Here is a 14,968-nt window from a genome sequence, read left to right as displayed (position 1 = left end):
GTAATACCAACTAGATATGGGTCAGTATGTCTATTCAGGACACAGTCTCTGCCTGGCTACGTGAAAGGTCTGATTTTACCCTTTGCTGGCCTTTCTAATGGCCCAAGTCCAACTCACAGTTGTCTCACTTGGCTCCTGGAAAACTTAGAAGAACCCCCAGTTCCTTCTCCAGGAACTACTATCAGCCCTTCAGGATGAGCTACCCAGAGATGTTCCCTGGAGATGGCTTTTCTTCCGTCCCAGACCCCTCCCTCCCTCCATACTGAGCTCTGCTCCTGATCTGAACCAACTGGAGCCTAGGTTACTCCTTCCCGCTCCTGCTTTTCTCCCAGTCGCCTCTCTTTCCTGGCTCCTCTCTTCAGTCACACATCTTAGACCCCTGAGCCCTCCAGCTCTGCTCTCCACCCTATTGAATGTTAAAGTCCACAGCTGGCTCTAATCTACAAGAGGTGCCCCCAGGTACATTCAGGCTTCAGAGGAGGCCACAGCCCTGCTCCATTTGGGGCCACCTTAGCTGAAGGGGTGAGGGCTGCACAAACTTGCAAAGCAGCCCATGTCACACCTCCTCCAGGAAGCCTTCCCCTACGTGCTGGATCCCACTGATGGTCTCCTTTCCTAACCTTTTGTAGTAATCCCCGTCTGTGCCATATTTACCAACCATTTATTCATTCAACAAATACTTCTTGAGCTCCTATATGTGATGCAGCCCTTGGTGAACACAACAAAGTCCCTGTCCCCATTCTTACATTCCTGTGGAGGAGAAGGATAATAACCAAGAAAACAAATAATAGGACTAAGTACTGTGAAATAAAGAAAGTAGGGTAAGGGAACAGAACCTACCATGGCAGGGTTTGGTCGAGTGGGGATAGACATTAAATTACGGTGTTCAAGAGGTGACATCTGAGCAGACCTAAACGATGAGCAAAAGCTAACCATGTGAAGAAGACCTGTGGGTAGAAGTGCCCCCAACAGAGGAAATAGCAAGTACAAAGGCCTAAGTCAGTAGCAAGAGTGATATGTTGAAGATATAGCAAGAATGTCAGAGAGGCTGCCACGTAGCAGGCGATTGGAGGAGTGATACAGGACACAGGAAGGAGGGTCAGGGTCCAGATCACATAAAGGCATTCTCCGCCTCACCCTGCTGACATTTTCAGCCAGATAATTCTTCGTTGTTGAGGGCTGTCCTGTGCACTGCAGGATGTTTAGCTGCATCCCAGACTCCACCAACTAGATGCTGGTATCACCCCACCCCCGGCCCCCTCCACGTGTGACAATCAAAAATGTATGATGTTGCCAAATGTCCACTGGGTTAGGAACCATTGAAATGAGGCCATGGCAAGGGTATGGATTTTATTCTCTGTGTAATTGGAGGGTTGAGAGCTAAGAAATAACATGACGTGATTTACATTTTTAAAAGGGCATTGTGACTGCTGTTGGGTTAAAAGGCTGTGGGAAACAAGAGTGGAGGCAGGGAATCCAGGAGGAGGTCCCTGTGTCGTCTGGCTGAGAGGTGATAGTGGTTGGGACTAAGAGGCAGTAGTGGGATGCTGAGAAGGGACTGGGTTCAGAACTTATTTGGAAACCAGTGAGACTTGCTGGTGGATTGAATATAAAAGGTGATGAGGAAGGTCCAGTCAAGGATGATTTCTAGATTTGGGGTCTGAGCAACTGGGAATAATGATGTCATTGTCTAAAATGGGGAAGACTAAAATAAGACTCGGAGAAAAGTAGTTCAGGGGTCAAAAATTCTCAACTTGAGATGTCCATTAGATCTCCAAGTGGCCATGACAGTAGAAGAGAAGAGCCTGGAGCCCAGGGGAGAGTCCAGATTGGAAATAGACGTCCAGAAGGTGTAGCTCACCTTTAATGCCTGGGGGAAAGAAAAGACCCTGGACTGAGCTCCAGGCACTCCAATATTTAGAGGTCAGAAGAAGGAAAAGCCAGCAAAGGAGACAGAGAAGAGGGTCAGTGAGAGAGAGGGGACATTAGGAGAGCTTCTCATCCCCGAGGCATCGTGGCCTGGCAACCTCATCCACCGTGGACTGTCCTCAGCCAGCTCACTGCCTAAGCGGGGAGCCCCTTGGGCGCTCATTTGTGATCAACACCAAGGACCACTATAAAACTGGGTTTTGGACACCCCAAGGACTTGGCAGGGGTCACCTTGTTTAATCTTTGCACTAAGAAGTAAGTGCTACTAGTTCCATATCACAGCTGAGGAAACTGGAAATCAGAGAGCTGCAGTAATTTGCCCTCGATCACATGTGTTTTTCAACGCCACTCCTGGGCCTGGAGCCCTGGAGAGGCTGATTCCACGTTCATACTTTTTCCATGGCACCCTTGGCCTCAGTCTCGCAGGGGCCCACTCAGTGCCTGGCACAGGCCTCCGTTCCCACCATGGTGGGAACAGCTTGTTTCTGCCTAGGCTTGAAGTGCCTTCACATCTGCTACTGCATCTGAGACGGGCAGATGGGAGCTGGGATGGCTCATGCAGGGTAAGTGACTGTCAAGGTTCCTCACCCAACTAAGGGCAGAGCCAGCACTGGCGCCAGGAGTCTCATGGTCCTTGTCCAGGGCTCTCACATCTCACCTCTTATACCTACAGTCAAGGTATCTTCCCAGCTGGCAACCATATTCAAGGCAGCAGCCCCATCTGGTAATGCAGGGGCAATATTATTATTCTCATTTTACTGATTAAGAAACAGAGGCTCAGAGGGGTTCTGTGATTTGCCCAAGTTACACAGCTAGGAAGAAGCTGAGCCAGAAATAATCCCCAGTTTCCTAGCTCTCAGTAGTACTGAGTTGAAATAAATAACCTATATCTGACTTAACCATTTTTCTTTCTTACATAACAACTTTCCCAATCCATAAAAGAAATAAGCTTCAGACAGGTTTGTGAAATTTTCCCAAGCACAAGTATTGCCAGTCCGAATTCTGCAATAGGTCCATAATCATTTAAGAAGTGGAAATGGGTAGAAGGAGGACATTCTGTACACTGTGCCAACTTAAAATTCCTTTCTTTCCCCTTAATCATAAAGGTGCTTTAAAAATAATCTTTGAAACATATTTGTTGCTTTATTAAGCCTTCTACTTTCTGTCCCACTCTTTTTTAGAAAAAATCAAAATAATACTTAAAAGCCCCACTCCCTAAATATTTTCTTTCATTTCCAAGATACAGAGATGCTGACACATGGGCATGAAATCTGGAGTCAGGCTTTGGTGTCTGACCTCCTGAAAAAGAAAATGAAAACATTTCTAAGTGTTCACACTTTCCCCGTGAGAGGACAGACACAATACCCTTGAACCCAGATGAAAAGAAAGGTAATTCGTTTCATGCATAAGAAATATTCTTGGTGGTATGTCATATTCTGGGACAATTGATTCCATTTGTCATTGCAAGTTTCAGAAAGGGTGGAAGTATGCTTTTTCTTCCCCCCCTTTTGGGCACAAAAATGTTAAGTCAGCATTCACTTTTTCTTCAAAACAAAACAAAACAAAACAAAAAACCCAGGTGCAACAGTGATGGATTTAAACAGCCTCTTAACTGCTTTGCTTATGGTCCAGTCAAGCTCCCGGAGCTTGGCTCAATATAACCCACCTGCTTAAGGAGAAAGGGGCTGGGTATGATGTCACAAATGTGTCTCTTCTGCTATAAATGTTATTTAAAATGTGCAACTGGCCTGGTGACATTAGTTTTACAGGGAATAGTGGGATGAGTGGTGGAAAAGCACGGAGACTCTTACAGAGATGAAAATTACACCAGATCCACGTCTGCCTTCTCCCCTTAGGCCCCCTGCCCTGCAACCTCAAATAGAGATGTCTTAACTGCCTGGAAAGGAGCTTTAAACCTTTGGTCTGGATAGGAATTCAGTATTTGAGGAGATGTCACTAATAATCCTCTTTGAATCTGAGTGGTGAAAATGGGGCCCAGGGGGAGGGCATTTTACAAGAAAAGAGTTGGAATGAGCCCCAGGCGAGCACGGGAAACAGGAGGGAGAAAGGTGAAGCTTCCGTCTGAACAAAGAGGCGGCAGTTTGTCATCCCTGATCTGTCTTCAGGGGCTGCGTTAGCCAGGCTCTCAGGAAAACTGGGGCATATCATCTTTGTGGCCCCTGGTGTGGGTCCGTCTTCCACACTTCCAGCTGGAAAGGGGTGGTCTGGGGTCAGTGACACATTAGGGCCAGGTTGAGGACCGGAGCCAGGATTAGGGTTTGGTTTACCTGAAGCTGTCAGCTCCAGGACCCATGCCAGGAGCCTCTAGGCTGTTTATACCAGGAGAGAAACTGAAACCCTCCACATTGGGGCCGCCTGGAGCCTCACTCACGAGAAAATGTTAGGCTCTCTGCTCTGGGCAGGAACTTCTTAAGAATTTGACAATGTCAACATTTTAATGGTATCTTAGCCCTGTTGCCCTTATAAAAATATACTGAGGAGGAAGGATGTGATTTGTGGGAACAGAAGCTACATACAGAGTCACTATACCACCACATTAGGACCAAAGCATTCATCCCGGTCACAAGGCCAGGGAAGGCTGGGATACCCCTCTGATGGTTCTTAGTGACAGGGAGGGGGATGTCTTGGGCCCCTTGGACAATTACTGTCATGATCATGTCTGGGGAACAGAATCACAGAAAGATGGCTATGCAAACGTGACATAGGGAAAGACGGTAGAGAAAAGTAGGGACAAAGGTGAGATACGATTGCTGTTGTTTCTTCGCTGGGTTGGCCAGAGAAGCAGCCAACCTCAAGGATAGAAACATCTAGGGAAGTCACGGTTCTGATGAGGTTGATTAGTCTCAAAGAAGAAGATAAAGAAGGAAGAGGAGGCGGGGGCGGGGGGGAAGGAGAAGACAGGTGATGCCAGTGGCTCTTGCTTCCTGAGGCCTCCTTGGTGGCAGGCACAGTACCAGGCACTTTATCTTAGTCACTTAATCTACACAACAGCCCTATGAGGAAGCAATTAGTCTGACCTTACAGATGAGGCCGCTGATCCTTACAGTACTTAAGTTACCCAAGATCACACAACTAGGAATCCCAGAGCTGGGATTTAACCCCAAGTTTGCCTGGCTTCAGAGCGATGCCCTTTCCTGTACAACGCTGTTGTCCGTGCCAGTAGCTTTTAAACGTTTTTAACCATGACTCACAGTGAAAAAATAACATTTTCCATCGTGATCCGGTATGCACACATATTGTGTAAATGTATATACAACTAAAATAAAAGTTTTATGAATACCTTCCCTTTCTCCATGCAACGCATATTGATTTTTAAAAAGTTACTCTACTTTTTTCTTTAAAAAAAAAAAGAGAGAGAGTCGTACTACTTGATTTCGCATCCCCCTAATGGGTCTGTAGTTTGAAAACCATTTTTCTTTCCTTTACTCTAGGGCAGGGTAACATTTGAAATGTTGGTCAACTTCCTGCTTGATCTTGTTGGACGCTGGACGGCATCTTTGCTTTGGAGGCAGGCTGCTAATTATGCGCCCTGGACCATCCCTCTGATGAGGGGACATCATTAATCAAATATTTCAGAAATGACAAATATCTGACAAAGCCATTCACTTGGAAAAGAATCAGTCCAGGAAACCATCCAGAAAACGTAATCGCTGATCTCAGGCACCGGCTAGTAATATTTTAAGCAGTTGATGCATGCTTTTGCAAAAGAAACAATTTTCTCTGCCTTCAGAACCTAAAGGACACATCTGATCTGACGGGGCAGTGCAGTCACCATCTAACAGTAAACGCCCAAGGAAAAGAACAATGCAAGGGGTTGCTGAGACTCTATCACTCCACCATCAAGAAGAGTGTTGTCTTTCTCATGTCTGGGTGAGTACACCCAGGATCTGAAATTAGACTGCTTTGCAGTGCGGTGTGTATGTCTCCACCCTGGTTTAGGATTTGGGGGTGATTTTGTTTCGGCAGCTAAGGGCAGGGACAGGGTTGGCTGGATCAGATTTAGATCATGGAAAGTGAGGTCCAGATCAGGTGGCTTCGGCACAAGTCAGCCTGAGGAGCCGCGGACTCAGTGACTTCACTCCAAGCAATGTGTATGCTAATTGAGAAAACATGTTCCTGTGATGGCCTCATGCAAAAATCCAGATTTATGAATTTTTTTTTTTTTATTCCTAAGAATTCCTTGAATATTTGCCGTGCGTGTCTATACAGCCTCCCGGAGTACTTTTCCTTCTTATGGAGTCGAGTTGTGTTTTTCTGCTGTTGGCCCAGGTCAGGTTTTTAAAGGGTGGCATTCTGACAGAGCAGGCGGGCACATGGTCTCAGGCAGTGGGGAGAAGCAGGAAGAGGTGGGGAGGGGAGCAAAATAGCCTACACCTTCTGTCCTTCTCTTGGGGCAGGAAAAGCAGTTGCGGCTCAAGTCCTCAAAAAGCAACTGTTCACAAAGCTCAGTGACGGGCCCTTCTTCGTGCCTCTGGCCCTTTAATGCCCTCTGGACTGGCTAAACCCCACCCACCCAGCATTAAGATAGGACTCAGGCTCGCTGGGCACTGCCAGTGTTCCAGGCTCTGGGCTAAGTAAGGGCTTTCCAGCCCTCCCTCCTGTCATCCTTGCAACCGTCCCCCGAGATCAGCATTATGAGTCCCTTTTACAGATGAGGAAACTGAAGCTTAGAGGGATTAAGTAATGTGGTTATAGAGGCAACGAGAGGCAAAGCTTGCCTCTGAAGGTAGTTCTATTTTGTGCCAGGGCTGCTTTTATACAATCCTACCCGCCCGCAGGACATCCCCTCCCTCAGGAAGCCTCTGGAGAAAGCACCGCGCCATTCAGACCTCTCTGAGAGCCACACAGCTCGCACTTCTTCAACTAGTTTCCATTTTGATACTGGTCTCAATTGCTCCAAGTGTGTTCTCTAGATGACAAGACAAAAGAAGCTGCAGACAGATTTTGTTTGGTCTGCACAGATGTTTTGAAAAGTGAAGACACTATACATTCAAACTCAAAGTTCTGACTCTTTTGGAAAAGTTGGAAGATCTGGCCACATTAGACCTACAAACCTGCAAAGCAACAGACGGCCTGTCCCCTTCTGATGGGCATAACCTCTCTAGTTTACTGCAGGCCCCATTGGCTCATGGCCTTACCTCATTTACGTTATCTGATGAGCCTCTCTGAAGCCATTTAAATGTTCGCTCTAGAGCCAGCTCCTTGGGCAGGACCGTCATTTATATTTATTATGATTCTCCACAGTGCCCAGGCCCCTGGTTAGCATATTAATCAAGATGCTAATTGAGAGAAGGAAAATCAGTCCAGTGACCTGATGTCCAGTGAGCCTGCCTCCCCGGGGGTGAGGACTGTTCCCCCTTTAACCACAGGTTATACGCTATTCAGCAACAGCTGGCCAGCCACTGACCCTTGGGGTGGGAGAGCGCAAATGCCCGCCTGGCTGCCATAGAGAAATTCACCTCCTCCTCTTCCTTCTCTTGTAAACTTGATAAGATACATAAAATCCTGAGGAAACAAGTTGTTGGAGGAGGAGTTGGCTCTGCGGGGTAAGGAACTGAAACACTCCTAAAGCTGCCAGTACAAATGGCCATTCGCAAGAAATGCCTTATTTAGAGAGCATTACATAACATCTCTGAGATACAAGTCTGAGGAGAAGTTTGCCTCTGAAAGAAAATTGCAGGAGGAAATCCATGAGTTTCCTTTTACTCAGATATTGTGAGGCCAGGTGAAATGTTTGCTTCAAATTCCATCAAAATGAGAATGTTAATTACAGAAGGTCAAAATATAGGTGGGTAAGTTCCTAGAGAAGCTTCAGTGCTTCCAGAAAGATTTCTTCTCCTAGTGCAGCAAAGCTTTACACATACAGAGGCATAAAAAATGCAAAGATGATGTTGTCCGATCTGAAGTGAAAAGCATAAAGGGAGGACTCCCTCAGATCAGTACCACGGAGGGAGAACATGAGCGAAGGGAACTCGTGTTTGTTGAGTGCCTGCTCAACTGTGCGCCAGGCCTGTGCTGGTGTCCCATCAGTATCATCCCACTTGATGTGCACAACAGCCCAACAGAGTAGGTCCTACTGTTCTCTCTGTTTCACAGACGAGGAACATTGGGTACAAGAGACGCCCTCCTGCATCTCTGGTCTCCTGGTGCTCAACTTCCTCCCTGCTCACCTAGTCCAGCCGCCTGCAGGCCGTTAGAGCCCAGCACGACTGCTCCTTCCTTCGAAACCACAACCCAAAGGGAGCCTGCCTCTCTCGGCGTCTCTCATACAATGTGGGAGTTCAGCGTATGGTTACTGACAAGGATGAGGTGATTGACCTCCAAGCCGGGCCTGGTCAGGTCCAGACATGGGACGGCACTTCTCCAGACTGGACAAGTGAGAAACGCAAGTCACTTTAACCACACATCAGATCCATAGTGATGGGGGGTAGAGACAGGACCTCCCTCCCCCAACCCGGGCTGAGCTCTCATGGCTTCCAGCAAACGGCCCTCCCTGGGCTCACTCGGGCACAGCGTGCCGCATGCAGACAGATGATATATTCCACCAACCCTGGCTACCGAAGGAACAGCCAAAGGAAATGGGAAAATCAGCCCATCTGTACCAAACAACAAACACTTTGTGGCTATTGGGAGACGATTCCAGTAGTAGCGGATTATAACTGCCCTCGATGTGGAATAGCTTCTGTGGGAAGCTTGGGCCGTTCATTCCCACTGACGTCGGAGCTAGATCGTTCCACTGGCAGAGCTCTCCACCTGCAGAGGCCCCCACGGGCAATGCCAAAACATCTCCGTCTGCTTACCCCAGTGGGGAATTTTCAGGGAAACCCTGACTGTCTGACTGACTCATACTACCACTAATAAAAAGACGCTCCGTGTGTGAGGCTGGCCAAACCTGGCAAGTCAAAAGGCCTTGTTGCTAGTCCCACTTGCCGGATTGCATCATCAGACCGGTCTCAGCCTCATTTGGGAATCTCCTTAAGTCTCCAGTGTCCGTTTTTTGGGGCCTCATTAGGAATCAAATTCAAACTCTGCCAGTTCTACTGCTTTGGTAGTTTTCTCTCTTCTACTGCTTGGGGGTGAGTAGCAAGCAATTATATCCTCCAAAGTCATTGTTCATTTTAGCCATTTGCACTACGAATAACCAAATGGTCCTATTTTTTGTCCCCCAGTGAGACCTTGGGGCAGAGGAAAGGATAAGTGAGAATAAACCCAGGGCTACGAGCACCGTCCCTCCAGCGTAGCATTGCTAGCCTGCTTTTTCAATCAAATGTCACATTATTGATTCCCATTGATTCTCACAGCTTGGGCACTGTTGTATTAATTTGATATCAACATGTGCCCATGCTGTAGGAAGTGCTGTCCGTGCTGGGGAGGGTTCTGCTTCCTTGTTCTCTCATTCAGAGCAGGGACCTCCTGGTGCCAGAGTGTGATCCGTTTAGTAAAGGAGAGACGGATTTCCTCCCAGTGCTGTGGACACCCGGGGCAGGCAGTCTGCCTGTGTTTTTAATAGCATATGGCAGAGAAAGAAGCTGCCACGCTCTAATACCACCCATCCCTCCTCCCCACTCTTTCTGGTTTTCTTTTCACGTGGGTCATTTGTAGTCACACTCCACTGACAAAAGCAAAGGATGGTGCCCAGCGGGACCACAGCCCTGCCAGTGGCTTCCTGGAGCCTGATATGCTGGCTCCTGGAGGATGAAGCCCAGGGCTGGTCCTCTGAAGCCCCAATTCAATGATTAAATAATAGATGACCGGAACATAGGGCCTGAAAGAAAAGCCCTTATTGGTAATTGCCAAGGGACTTCTCAACCGGGAGCAGTATTATCCTTGTAATAAGCATTTAGCCATATATGGGGGGAGGGGATTTGGGGTTGCCACCATTTCTGTCATTTTAGTAGGGGAGGTAGGGATACTAAACTTCCTGCATTACATAAATAGGTCATTCTCAACCCAGAATCATCCCCAAATGCCAATAGCCCCATTGAGAAACACTGTTGACCCACTACCCTTGTCCTATAGATTGGGAGAGTGAGGGCTGGGAAGTTTAGTGACTTGCTCAAGGTCACAAAGCTACTTTCCCTCCTGTCTTACAATTCAGGAAACTACCACAGGAAGTTTCCTCAAAATACAGGAGAAAGATATCAAGAGATCATTTCAGTGTGATTCCTATTGAGGCCAGTAACCTATAGAAACTCCTCCAAAACATGGAAAGTAACCCATAGAAGAGTAATGAAAAAATCTACGATGCTTTTTTATTGTATGTTTTCATTATTCTCGTCTTGGCTAAATTTTGTGGCTCAAGGTCTATCATCTCAGCTTAAATGGTGACAATTCCATCCTTGTGCACAACCAACCAAAAGGTCAATGACCTCAAAGCCTCAGCCTCTCCAGCTGCATTTCTGCCTCAGGGCCACCCCGATTTTACTGCTATTTGGAGTTAGGATGTTAACGGTCTCCCCACTGCCAGGAAGCAAGATCCCTAGTAAAGGGTTGGGGAAGGGTCTTTCATCTCCATTTACTTACTAGAGGCCACCATATGCTGTTCTGTGAAACTGGTCCATCCCAGAGTTGATTTCTCAGGACCGGCTGAGCCTGGGAGCTGTCAGTGTAGCTGATGGTTTGCAAGATCAGAGGTGCCAGTCAAAGAAAGAGAAGCCTTCTGGGGACATGAGTTATCTGCTCAGAGACTATATATGAGTCCTCAGCGAGCTTTCCACTGCCTGCTGGGAGCAGAGAGTAGTTTTCCTGCGGCTCCAATGCAGTTGCCACTGAAATAAGGCACTCCACGAATGTGCAGCAGTAGTGCTCAGCACTCGTTTAAAAGTAAAGTTGTGCGATTTTCTCATCAGTTTAATCTCAGTAATGTTGAGAAAATTCCCTCGGGCTCCAGCCTTGCCCTGCCATGCCCTACCCTCCCTGCTGATGTCGGCAGCTGGGGGCCCCCTTCCTGGCCACCGCGCAGGTTTCTCCATGGAAGAGGAGAGTGTGAAGCCTCATCCCTTGCTCTCTCTGGCCCTCTGGGTGGGGGAGACGTGTGGTGGGTGATAGGAGAAGGTGGGAACCTCACTCCTTGACAAAGGTTAAGGGTATGGAACGAGTCGCCAGGCTGCCCTGAGTAGACCCAGTTTTCCAGTTCTCTAGTGGGTCTGGGCTGCTCTGGGGTAAGATGGCTGTCCAGGGACGGCGTGGCACCAGCAGCTGGCTGTAAAATCCTCTGAGGTACTCCTACAGTCGTGTCAAAACATGTGTCCCTGGGCCCCAGAGACCTTGGTTTCCCATTCGTGGTGCCTCCTGACATTTTTCTCTTCGAGACTGCCCTTTGTCCCACCTGCACAAAAACACTGGGAAAAGCGTATGGGGGAGGAGTTGACAGCATGTGATGTTAACCCCAAACCCCTTCGACGACCCAAGTATGAGGAGAGTTCATTTCCTCTGCGAGTCCACACCAGCAGGGCCAGTCTCAGCCCCCAGACCACTCTCACTCACCCTGCACCCCCAGTCCTCAGCTGCCTCTGAACCTCTGGGAACATGGCCCATAGTGGATTGACATGTGGGTTGCCCAGACTGACATACAACTTCTTCCACAGAAGAGACATCTTCCACATCCAATGTAGTCTCTCTTCAGTAGCTCTTCAGAAGGGGAAAGTTTCAGACATTCGATAGCAAATTGTAAACACTGCACAAGAAGAGCTGGCAGGGCCCAATGGCTGCTGCCTTTCTATATGCTCTGAGAGGGAGAAATAGTCCCCTCCAGCAGACTTGACTGACAGCGTCAAGAGTTTGAAGACCCTGGGGAGGAGATACTGGTGGGCCCTCCACTTCCATTTCTGAATTTAAGAATGCAGCTGGCCGTGCGCGTGTGGGGGGAGGAGGGGGCTGGCTGGCAATGGGTGCGCCCAGAGGATGGAACCAAGACAATTAATCAAGTGCCTTTTCTCCAGGAATTCCGTTGGCCTCAGAAGACAGAGGGGGCAGAGATACCCAGGAGAGCCCTATTTTGGTTTCCAGCTGGGAACGTGCACTGAGTTTTCCTTAATACCCATAGCGCCCAAAGGCTTTGCAGTAATACACTTTAATGCATGAAACACCCGTAAATTATCCTACAAACTGTTACAACTTCCAACCTGGAACAACTTGGAAAAACCAGCCTAGCAAGCAGGCTCTTTTTTAATCTCTCAAGTCACAAGAGAAGAGAAAGTTCAAGCAGAATACACCTTCCATGAGAATCTCAGAGGTTTTTTGGTTTGGGGGGTTTTTTTTGGAAAGAGAAAGGAGAGTTGTAATCAGAATGAAGCTGCTTGTTTCCGATGGCTCAAAGATGCCACTCCTTGACCCCAAGTCCTCTCCCTCCCCTGGGTCTTTGTCGCTTGGACCCAAGGCGCTGCCCGCCCCACCCCTCCATGCCAGCTTCTCCCACACCTGGCGGCAGACAGCTGGAGGTGAGGCGTGAGACCCACGTAGCAGGACCTTCCATGGAGGTCCCTTGGCGAGCAGGCTTCCCCTATCAACCCCTGGGGCCCTCACTCGAGACTCCCAGCCCTCCAGCGACACGCGGAGGAGCCCAGAGACCCTTGCTCCATTCCCTGCACCAGGTCCAGAGCCCCCTGCCCAACTCGTCCCCTTACCTGGGGACAGCGTAGCGCTCGCGCGGGACTCGGCGCACACCCCAGCCCGCGCGCGCCGTGCACTAGCCCTCCGCGGCGCAGACCACCACTCCTGCGGCCCCAGCGCGCTCGCAGCCCGCGCATCCCTCTCGCCACGCTCTTTCGCTCTCCCTCACTTGCGCGCTGTCTCCGTCTAGCTAGTCCCCGGTACCGCCGCGCGGCGACTGCAGGCGCCAGGGTTGCCTCCCGGACTTCGGGCCATCGGGAGATCGGGAACTCCACGACCTGAGAGAGCGCTGCTCCCCACGACTCGCCCGCCCGCCGAGGCTCCCGCGCTCCCGCACCCACTGGGGACGCTCCTCTCATGGCCGCACTTCAGCCCGCGGAAGCCTCGGCGGGTGCCCGGAGATCTCGCCAGACCGGGATCCATGCATACTCTCCCCAGGAGCCCAGCCACGCCGGCCCGCGCCCGTGCCCGCGCTGCGCCCCTCTCGGGCTGGGCTCGGGGCAGCCTGACTCACCGCTGCGCTCCCCTCCGGCTCCCAGCGCTCTCTGCTGTGCCGGAGCGCCGAGCTGCTCTAACACAGGCTTCTTGAATTCTTAGCCCCTCCTCCCGGACTCCTGAGTCACCCACTCCAAATCCTTTCCCCTACTCCAACCCTTCCCGGCCCCAGCCCCGCACCTGCTCTGGCCAGGCGGAGGTGCCCGCCAGTAGGGGATCCTGGGGACGAGAGATCGATCTTTCCCGGGAGGGCCGGTTCGACCCAGCCAAGAAGGGGTTCAAACCTCCAGAGGTCAAAAGGAAACGCACGCGGGTTGGAGGGGCTGCGCGCAAAGCCCGGCTGGCCAGGGATTTTCTGGGGCACCAGGAGTGGGTGCTGGTCTCGCTTGCCAACGGGCCAACAAGCTCGGGGTGGGCTGAATCTCCCGGCCCACCCCGCACCTCCCCGCCTTTCCCTCCCGCGTCGCCTGCAGCCAGTGACTGGAGCAGGGCACGGGAGTGTCTGCCGGCGTCGTCCTCCGTGCCCTAGGCTTCAGCTGCTCCTGGCAGCCGAGAGAGAAAAGCCCAGAGACCCCTTCTCCCGGGACACCTCCCGTCACCCTGGGAGAAAAGAGCACCCAGGGGAGCTCCTGGAGATACAGGTGCCGGGGCTTCTCTGACACGAGGGAGGACTGTGGCCCCAAGAACCAGAACCAGCTAGAAGACCCTGGGGGTAGGGGCAAGTCCTGCGTAGGGACGAGGGGCAGAAGACTTAGGCATCAGCACCTAGAATCAGAGCATTAACTTAAGGCCCTGACTCCAGAAGTTTCCTTCCTGCGGTCCCCCATCCTTCTGAAATTGGAGGCAAATTTGTCTGGCTGTGTGTGATGTGTGCACTTTTCTGGGTAGAGGGTCCGCAGCTCTCAACAATTTTGCAAGAGTTCTGTGACTCTAAAGTGACCTAGGCAGAGAACCTGCTGCTTCACCCCAAACCCTACCTAAATTCTGCTTTTCCTCCACCATCCATACTTTCAGTGAGGTGGGATCTCCTAGATTGCCCTCCAATATTTCTTGGGTTCCATGGATACAGACCTTGATGGGAGAACTTGTCTGACCCATGGCCCATACTAGCAAGGCAGAAATACCCCTTAAGTCAGATTTCTACCAAATATGAATCATTAATTGTAATAATGTTCTGGGGGATTCGTGGGTCTTTGAAACTTCATACCACCATCTCCTCTGGTGTTGAGCTTGTAGATGTTTTCCTTCACTTCTTCCTTGAGCAAATTGCATGCTGAACCCCTACACTGTGCCTGAGTCAGCAAGGGAAGAAGGCATGTAGGGAGAGAGACAGAGAGAGGGAGAGGCAGAGTCTCCCTTTATGGGTGAAGCCATGGCAGCACAATTAAGGTGAAAGTCACTCTCAGGTGCCGGGATTTAGTGAGGCACAGGAGTTCCTGCTCTAAGTCCAAGGGTGGCCCTTGTCCCCCAGTGGAGGGCACTTGAGCAAGGTGAGGCCCTGCTTAGACACTTGACACAGATTGGGCTGAGTTTTCCGCTTCTTTCTGTTTTCATCTTTGCTCCCATACCTAAGTTCACCCACTTATGTATGCTCTGAGAAGGATGAGGTAGGAGAAAGCCCCAGACTTGGAAGGGAGTTTTAGGTTTGATATGACCTTGTTATTTCCCAGCAAAGCCTCATCCGCTTGAGTTGCTGAGATACAAACTGGTAGAGGAACACACTTTGGAGGTGAGTGTAAGTGACCAGAGCCACCGTGAATGGCCCTTTCTCTAGAAGTAACATCAGAGTCAGGGTGATCCATTAGGAAATTTATCATCGTCAGTGAAACAAAACAATTTCCAGACCATAGGACAAATTCATTCGTCAATCATGTTACTTATAAACTTGTTTGAAAGCATCAGCCCTAAGCCT

At 49.9% G+C, this 14,968-nt stretch overlaps 1 protein-coding gene across 4 annotated transcripts in view; it reads right to left on the bottom strand.

The window, feature by feature from the left end:
* The window catches only part of NGF (nerve growth factor), a 50,692-nt gene extending 37,366 nt beyond the window's left edge, over window positions 1-13,326 (bottom strand). Inside the window, exon 1 of one of the 4 annotated variants that reach the window (XM_060287067.1) lies at window positions 13,237-13,326. The gene's annotated coding sequence lies outside the window, so the exon portion shown is untranslated. Of the gene's footprint in view, window positions 1-12,575; window positions 12,650-12,730; window positions 12,997-13,075; window positions 13,106-13,236 lie in introns of those variants that run through there. The other 3 variants (XM_060287069.1, XM_060287062.1, XM_030869134.2) reach the window with 3 other exon arrangements.
* Between the last annotated feature and the right edge of the window lie 1,642 nt (window positions 13,327-14,968).

Source organism: Globicephala melas, chromosome 1, assembly GCF_963455315.2.
Source record: "Globicephala melas chromosome 1, mGloMel1.2, whole genome shotgun sequence".
Lineage (NCBI taxonomy): Eukaryota > Metazoa > Chordata > Mammalia > Artiodactyla > Delphinidae > Globicephala > Globicephala melas.
The sequence above is the reverse complement of the archived record's forward strand: the minus strand, read 5'-3'. Positions and strand labels throughout refer to the sequence as shown.